This window comes from Metopolophium dirhodum, chromosome 1 (assembly GCF_019925205.1).
Source record: "Metopolophium dirhodum isolate CAU chromosome 1, ASM1992520v1, whole genome shotgun sequence".
Taxonomy (NCBI): Eukaryota; Metazoa; Arthropoda; class Insecta; order Hemiptera; family Aphididae; genus Metopolophium; species Metopolophium dirhodum.
In genome coordinates this window covers 67,814,095-67,824,174 of record NC_083560.1, presented here as the reverse complement: position 1 = coordinate 67,824,174, position 10,080 = coordinate 67,814,095, and the positions used below count along the sequence as shown (strand labels likewise).

General features: G+C 27.6%; 1 pseudogene; it reads right to left on the bottom strand.

The window, feature by feature from the left end:
- Window positions 1-8,405: 8,405 nt before the first annotated feature.
- Window positions 8,406-9,262, bottom strand: LOC132940881 (uncharacterized; annotated as a pseudogene).
- Window positions 9,263-10,080: the final 818 nt, after the last annotated feature.

Below are 10,080 nucleotides of genomic sequence, written 5' to 3'. Positions count from 1 at the left end.
ACAAACAAAATTTATAACATAACTAATTTTGTCGACAAAATATTAAGTATATTTTCAGTGTCACCCGAACAATACACGAACGATATGTTACATATTTAATATGGCTAACCTGTAAAAGGTTAATTTAAAATTAATTAATTAATTTACCACCTAAAGTTAAAACGCAAAAGACGTACTAAAAAATGTATTTGCTCATAACGAATTATTATTTTATGTGTATTTTAAAAAAGTAATTACTAATTAGGTTACAAATGTAAATTATTTGGTTAAATTTTTTGTAATTTATGTATTGATACACATATTTAAGTAAACAGGAGCTTTCATTAAAAAGTAAGTCTATCGAGGATCGAACGCACGGAGTACGTGCATTAGAAATACAAGGGTGACAATTTACGCAATGGTTAATGGTCAACGTCAATCAGGGATTGGAACCGAAACCGAAAGAACCGGTTCTTGGAGAAAATGTAAGAACAGGAACCGGAACTGGAACCACAATTTAATATACAATAAGTTTTCCGGTTCTTTTAGGTTCTTATCGGTTCTAAGAAAAAGTCCTTTATTTCAAATAACTGAACATTTTATTTAAATTGGATTTTGTTGTAATCAAATAATTATTTTTCATAGAAATATTTTTGTTTTGTACATAATAATATGTGGTATTTTAAATTTTTAACTCTAAATAATCGTCTTAAAGGTGCGACCGACACTGATTAATTTACACACATACGGGTTGCATTTTTCATTGGTAATATACAGAGAATGGTCGACAACAATGATGTGTTTTTCTACAAATTTTTACCAAATATCTACGACTATTACGAGAAATAATATTTATATAGTTATTTATAACTTTGTCTCATAGTTTCAAACACAGTCACACACACACACATTGACACATACGAGTAATTTACGACTTATTAATTTTATGGTCATACTGTAATTTTATGTTTTGCTTATTAGTTATTAGCAACTTCTAAGACCTAAACCCAGTACACTTTTTAATCAATTAAAATCATTTTTGAAAATTGAATACACTTCTTAAATTAATAATTTCTTACCTTGTAAAATAATTAAATTAATTTCTGATTTTATTAATAACTGTTTAATTCTTTAATTACCCACCTTATAATAAATGATTTCAAATTTATTGTATAGCCAGTTTTATTAGTTTTCATTTTCCAGTATAAATTTAAGAAGGAGGTTCAAAAAGTTCTAATAATATCTTGATGAATGTAACATACTAACATTACACTATTTTAAATTAGTAATTATAAAATTAATTTTGCAAACCAAAATAAATTGAGTAAAATAAAAAAAGTATTTGGAATGTATTTGTATTTGTATTTAAATACAATTTTAAAAGTATATTTTATAAGACTGGGCCAAGTTATGACTTGATGAGTAAAAAATCTACTTAATAAGCAATAGGTAATGTTTGAAAAAACTCATTTTTAAGAACCGGTAAGAACTGGAATTAACCGGAACCGGAACCCTTATTTTGTAATTTTAAGAACCAGAATCGGAACCAGAACCTATTTTTTTTTTATATAAGAACCGAACCGGAACCAGAACTAGAAAAATCCTAAAGGTTCCAGTCCTTGATGTCAATATTGTATGGACCGCTCAACTAGACTGTTCGTGAATTAATAATGCCCCTCTCCTGCGGGTACGCCATGTGGGTCTCGCCACGGAGACGAATACGTTTCACTTTTACTATTGCACACTCTTAAAGAAAAAGTATAATAATATCAATAACTGTGTTTAATTAATATGCTTTTTATTTTATACAACCATATTAACATATTATGTATCAATTTTAACAGGTGAATACACTTATATAAGTTAAGTTGTTAAATACAGATTACTAACACTGAGTATAAAATGTTGTAAATATACTCACCAAATTTGTTTTTATTATGTGGGGAAAATTGTATTATTTCTATTATTTTTAACCATCACACCAACACCTTCAGAAAATTCAAGGAATACTTATTTCAGTAACAGCTATAAAATAAATAAATAATTTACTAGGTATTAAGGAAATCGTTTAATTTAACCACCCATCCAGTTACCAATTATTAATTTTAGATGGTGTAATTTCACTGCCTTAAGTAGGTTCCTATATACGGTTCCATTTTATATAGGTACTCAATATAAACGCATAGCTGACATAATTGGAAAATAAAATATAGTAATTCGTGTTGCTTAGCTGCGAAGTTATTCTATCTTACATGAACATTTTTCGAGTATTATGGATCTAAATATATAATTTAATAAAATATTGCTCAAGAATTTAAAATGAAATATATAAATATCGCTAACAAAGTTTAATGTTTATTTTCTAGTATCATTGATTATTAATGGTAATTAATATTTATAATCAATACATTTATTAAATTTATGACTGAAAATGTAAAATGAACTTCATATAATCATAACCAATTGCGATAATTATTGAAAAGCTGGGTTGTAGTTTATTTTATATATTTTAATGTGATTAATACATTATCGGTACATATGTGTTTTATAAAATTAATACTTAAGAGGACACCACACGGGTGAAAATACCTACCGTACAAAAACATGCCAATTTTGTTCCAATAATACGGCTTACTGCAGTGCCGGCACTAGGAATTGCGGGGCCCTGGACATAGGTAATAGGTGCCCAGAGGAAGGCAAAATTTTAGCTTTTTTTAAATCAGGATTATTTAAAATTAATGCGGTTTTTATTTGAATTTCAAACATTAAAAATAATATTATCAAGTTATTCTTTTTTTAATTATAATATGTTAACAAAAAATTATTTACAAATAATAAAATAATATGCATGTGTTGAAAATTATAAGTTAATAAATTCGTGGTGGGCCTATTATTTAATTAATTTATATTTATTTTAATAATTACAACTTATAAAAACATCAATAAAAAATAAATAAAATCATCAAAATGTTTGAATGATATAATAAATTGTTTAATATCTAAGGACGCGGCGGCGGTAGACAATAAACTACATTAAAACTAATCCTGATACACTAGATACGCACGCAGTAGGTACATATTATTTAATACAGCTATACCTACTATATCTAAACTAAATTGTAATAATAATTTCATAAAATGAAAACTTAATTTTATGATATTATGCAGAAATTGTTGAAAAAATACTGTAAGGTGCAAAACGGATTGCAGTCAAATACTAAAATGTTGAACATAATATAATCAAATAAATGTTTTGAGAATATAGCTCTTGCCCCTTCTATAATACGGTCATACGACAATACGCGGAGAGCTTTTCCAAACAAAGAACAGAAAAAACAATAACTATAGAGATAATGAATATTTATATTATTAATTATAGTATACTCCTACAATCCTCGAGTATCCTCAAAATATTACTCCTTCATCGTATCGATAACGATTTACTTTGTACTATGGCTAAATTTAGATATCATTTTCCAAATAGCTAATGATAGAAATAATATTAATATTATACATGTGTAGTATATAACAATAAGTCAATAAATGTATGGATTTATAATTTGTTAATATAAAATATCAATGTGTTTCGCGGTATTAAGATGATAATTAAAAATTGCGGGGCCCTTTAACAAGCGCGGGGCCCTGGACATATGTCCCATTTGTCCTCCCCTAGCGCCGGCACTGGCTTACTGAATGGTTTTAGAGCAAAATACCTTATTTAAAAGTTGTAGAGGAGAGTTATATCAGGGGACGTCTAAGACTCGATTTTTGATATTTTAATTTTTTATACCAATTATTCATAAGTAAAAAAGTGAAAAAAAGTAACTAACGATTTTACGATTTTGAGAATGAAATATCGAAACGTCAAAAGTCTTATACGTCACCCGATATAACTCTTCTCTACAACTTTTAATTAAGGTATTTTGACCTAAAACCATTCTGTTAGCAAGATTATTGGAACAAAATTGGCATGTTTTACAGTAAAAAAATTTAATTACTGTAATTTTTTGTCTGTCAGCAACATTTTGGATAGTACCTAAGCATGCTTAGATTTTTGAGATCAGCATCGTTACTGTAAAAAAGTGAACATAGTTGGTACTTTTGGGAGGTCAAAATTGAAAATTCCTAGTAGTTTTAGAAAGCGTCGAGAAAAACTACCGACAAATTACGAAAAAACCGCTAAAAATGGGATTTCTAACGCTTTGTTTATCACCATACCAACGAATAAAAAAAAAATAATGTAGGGACTATGCTAACAACTTTTTGTATACAATGTTTTATCATAACAAAATATGAATTTCTAAGTACAATATAATTTTCACATTTTTCAGCGAAATTATCAAAATTCTAACTTCATACGCACATAGAATATTATTTTGGATTTACGCTAAATTTTTTTTTTTATTTCCACTAACGACAACTATCAACGATATTATGAGTATCCGTTTATTAAATTTAAGGTATTTTAAAATTATTTATCGACAATAGTTTGAAAAAACTTTAAAAATCAAATATTCGTCATGGTTAAAACTGCTCAAAAAGATGCAAAATATTTTGAATATTACGTATGTTAAATTCTCATATAAATATTTGGTGTAAATTTATGGTATCTACGGTTATTATTTTTTGACTTAAATCAAATCAATTTTATCAAAAACTAGTTTTCCTGAAAAATCCTCGTTTTTCCTTTGTGACTATGTATTTTTAATATTTTTAATTGCCAACGAATACAATTTTATTGACATTTAATTTATAGAAAAAGAAACTAAAAAAGGTGGGCAAGTGGGTTTCGCTCTGCTGTACCTGCAGTAGGTTACAAGTGAGTCACTGTAATTTATGGTGTAAAATTTGAATTCAATGATATAATATATGAAAAACAATTCTGAGCGAAAACGATAAGTCAGCCTATGATATTAATAATAATAATAATAATTTTATTCAGCAATAATTGTTTGAAATAGGAGATATTATATACATATTTGTGATTAAATTGCTTCGCCCAACACTAAGGATAAGTTCCTTGTTTTGATGGGCGAGTCTCTAAGAAAATAAAATAATAGTTCATTAATTAAATGAACGAATATAATAGTAAAATAAATAATGAAGAATATAATGAAGAATACAGTTGTCGCTAGTAGTTATAGAAAACAAAAACAAAGAAAAAAAAAAGAAAATATTATATGAGCAAAATAAGATAGTATGTAACGAGGTATAATACAAAATAAATAACTTTACAATATAGATAAAATACAATCATATAACTAGTTCATTGTATAATAACCATCTCTTTATAAGAAACTTAAAGTTTTTAAATTTATCACAATTTGATATAATAGGAGGGAGCCTTTCATATAGTCTCATGTCCGTTATGAGATAGCTGTTATAGTATTTAGATGTGTTTATTTTGGGAAATATTAGATTTTCAGATCTTGTATTATGATTATGTGTAGCTGTTTGTGCTAGATTATTTTTAAAGAGGTAGAATAAAGTTTTTTTGTGGTATAGTTTTTTAATGGATACTATTTTAGTATCTGAGTATAATTGTTTAGTAGGTTGAAGTCTAGGTTTGTGAAATATAAGTTTTAAAGTGGTATTTTGGGCTACTTGTAAGTTGTTTTTATATTATGTTAGAGGAGCTCCTCCCCAAGCCACAATACCATATTCTATTATGGACTGTGATAGGGCAAAGTAAGTATATTTTAACCAATGTGTGTTAAGAAAGAGTTTAGCCATATTATAAAAGGCATACAGTTTTCGTAATTTTAAATTAAGTTCAGCGGTATGTACGTTTCAACGTAGATGTTGGTCGAATGTAACTCCCAAGTATTTGGTTTGATTAGTCCTTTGAATGATAGGGCAATTACATTGTAAAATCTGATTACAATTTTGGGCATGAGTTTTTAAAGTAAAAAGTTTGATGATGTTCTTGAGATATTTGAAAATGTTATAAAGATCGTTTTGTTATTATTGAGAGTTAAATTATTGTTTGAAAACCAAGTAACGACTTTTTTAAAGGATTTTTCTGCTTTTTTTGTTACCGAGTCCCAAGTGTTATCAGATATCAGTAAAGCTGTATCATCTGCGAAAGAGTATAGGCTATCATCAATTTGTATGTTCGATAAACCTGTTAAGTATATAATATATAGTAATGGGGATAGAACTGTGCCTTGCGGTACTCCTAAGGACATTGTTTTACAGGAGCTTATAACATTGTCTATTTGGACTTTGTGAGTTCTGTGTTCTAAATAAGATTTAAATAAATTTAATGCATTGCGTTTGATGCCAATTTTGTCTAGGTAGTATATTAATTTATTATGGCAAACTGAGTCGGAGGCTTTACTTAAATCCATAAATATACCGATTACTTTTTTTTTAGAGTCCAATGCGTGATGAATTGATTGCGTTAAGCTGTTAATAGCACCTTCAGTGTTAAGACCTTTTCTGAAACCAAATTGTGATGGGGGTAGGATTTGATTTTCTTCTAGATAATTGGCTAGTCTCGATTTAATTACTTTCTCAAATATCTTAGAGAAATTTGATAAGAGACTTATTGGCCTATAATTTTCTGCTTTACATGGATTACCTTTTTTATAGATTGGAGTTATTAATTATGTTGTTTATTATAAGCACTAATGGTTCAAGAGCCCTGTCATCAAGTAGTTTAATCATGTCTGTTGAAATTTTGTCATAGCCCGGAGCTGTACCATATTTTAAGGACGAAATTATGTTTTTATTTCACTTAAATTAGTTTTCCTTATGTATAGGGATTGGAGAGGTAATGATGGAACTATGTTGTCTACGGAACTTTCGGTTGTATTAATGTAATTGTTTGCATTTTTTGAGGTTATATTCGCAAAATATTCATTGAAATGTTCTGCTATTTTAAATGGTTGCGTTTTATTTTTGTATTATTTATATCTATATGTAAAGTTTTTATTTTAGTATTCGGATGACCTTGTGTGGCTTCTTTAATAGTTTTCCATATTAATTTAGGGTCGTTATTACATTTTTAAATTTTTTCACCGTAAAAGTCAAATTTAGCTTTTCTGATGGCACTAATTAAATAATTTCTATATTTTTTAAATTTTTCCTTTAAATGTAGATCGTACGGTTTTTTCCTCGACTGGGCGTGTAATATATCTCTTTCTCTTATGCTATTCAGTATTTCGGTTGTAATCCAAGGTTTTATTTTAAATATGCTTTTGCGGGTTGAAATATTATATGCTTTTTCTGCTGTGTTCTTTATTATATTAGTATAATATACAATTGTTTTATCAGAAGAAGTTAGATTAAGCATATTTTGCCATTGCACCTTTTTTATTAGCGATTTAAAGGTAGGTACTTTTGTTGAATGATTTGTATAAATTTGATTCATTTACAGATTTTTTACTTTTATTTTTTGAAATAGTATTAGGTATTATTTGGATAAACGAAGGAAAGTGATCTGTAATTGTTGATTCTAATATGACAGCATTATCAATATTGAAGTTAGTTATTGTTTTTATGAATATGTGGTCAATGCACGATTCACCCACATCCCAGACACGGGTTGGAGAGTTAATAAATGAGGTAAATCCATAGTGTGACATTAAACTAACGTAATTATTAGTCAGATTATCATTGTTTAGTAGGTTAATATTTATGTCACCACAGAAAACTATGTTCATATTCTTATTATCATGTATTAAATTAGGTAGAAGATTTTGTAACTGTTCTAAAAAGATGTTTCCATTGCCATTTGGGGATCTGTATAATGATACTATACAGTAATTGTGTTCGTTTACTTTTATATTCGTTATTAAACAGTTAGCTTCGGAGAATATTACTTCTTTGTATGTAAAGATGCAATCGTTTCTAATGAACAGAACAATTCCGTCACTTTTGTTAATGTTATTATTTGTATGGATTATTTGGTAATTATTTAGAAATACGAATTTTTATCAAAATGTTTATTTAGCCAGGCTTCAGATAATGAGATAATATGAACGTGATTTCCAATTACTTTAATTAAACAAGATAAGTCAGTTATGTGTTTATTTATACTACGGATATTCATGTTGATTAAATTAAAACTTGTGTCTATGTTATTTATTTTGTTTTTTAATTTATAGACGAATATTTTATCGTTTAGGTATTGTTTTGCTAGAAAATTATTAAATAATATATTGTTATGAGCCATAATTGAGATGTAAAGAGATGGTTATTTTTGTTTTGAATAACGTTTTATTAGTGAGGTAGTATATATATTGAATTAAATAATAAATGAATGATACAGATTGATCCAAAGTCTACGTAGATATAGTGTGGAATAATCATTAATGGCATAATAAAACAGATAATAACTATACAGTGATTGTAGTACATGCAATTGGGTTTCATTAGAACAAGTTAATTAAAATCTAAAAGTTATATTTTTCGGAGAGATATTAAAGTAGGAGAAGATCTTGTTGAGAAAAAATTTTTCGTATCTTTGCATTTTCGTGTTTTCTGATTAAGATCTCTGCGTCCTGGTTGATCCATATATATTTGTAACCTTTTTCTTTTGCTGTGGCTCTGGCTTTACCGTGTAATTGTCTTTTATGTTTAGTGAGATGTTGATTTATATATAGGCGCTTATCGTTAGACCACTCGGGATTAATGTTGGATAGATTTAGTGTTTTATTTTGTTTACAGTTAGCGATTATGGCATTTTTCATACCCGGCTTTGCAAGACGGGCTATAATTTTATGTTCACCATTTACCGTAATAGGAACGCGATAAGCTTCCTCTACGGTTATGACTGTGTTTAATACTGCCGCAAGCTTTATCACTGTATCTGTGTATTTCTCATTGTTAACCTTAGGTATACCAATTATTTCTATTGTTGAATCAAGATTATTTTGTTCAATGCTGTCTAGACGATATTTGAGATTCTCAATATCTTGAGAAAACTCTTATTGTTTTCATAAAGTTGTGTGTTCTCTTTACGTATTTCTTTCATTTCTTCAAGTAATTTGTTTACAGTACCGTTGAAATCATCGAATTTTTCACTCATAAATTTAACTGAATTGGCAAGGTCTTGTAATGTGAAATCTGTTGATTTAGTATCGATGTTTTTCTTTGAGATGTCCCATTTGTATTTGCATACGTTGCAGACCCATCTGTTTTTTGTATTCTTAGTAAGTTTTTGAAAAGATGTCGCATTTAGACCTCCACAAGTGAAGTGATATTTGGTATCGCACACAGAGCAGACAATTATGTCTTCCGGAATTAGTGTATCGTTGCACTTTGAACAGTTGGACATTATTATTTTAAAATTTAGAACGGTGGGTAAATAATAAGATAAGACAGTAATGTACAGTACACACGTCGTATCTCGAAGAGCGCAGAAATGAGACTGAATTTATTACTAAATATATTTGATGATATTATCATGAATAAAGTAATTTATATATAATCTATTTACGTGGAACCTTGTTTTATATTTTCAATCCTTAGTTATAAAAGTTGAACATTTTATAAATTTTTAACTACAAAGTAATTATGAATTTTTTAATTTGATACATTTTTTCAAAATTTGAACTTTAAATAAGTACTTAGGTATAAAAAAATTTGTGCCTATGTATTTTTAATATTTTTCAACAGCTTTTATAACAATATATCAGGAGCCCTGCATAAAGTTTTTACGCTTTTTTACCCAACAAATACAATTTTATTGATATTTATAATCTATAGAAAAAAAAACTAATAAAATTGAAAATTGACAATGTCCGTTAAAAATTCAAAAAAAGTCAAAATATTATTTTTAAATTTTATAGTGTATAGAAAATAAAAGTATAACATTCAGTAAAATGTTCATACAGTTCTTCGTTTTTGAATAACAACAAAATAACAAAACCGCTACATGAGAAATCGAGTGAAAAACCAATATTGTAAAAATATGAACTTCAAACGCTCATAAAAATTTATTTTAATTTGTTTATGCAATGAGGAGGTCAACATTTAAAATTCCAAGTAATTTTCAACAGCGCCAAGAAAAATAAAAGAAAAATTAAGGAAAAACGGGAATTTTTTACGCATAATCGACTTTGGTTTTTGATGTAACTTTAAAACAATTGACTG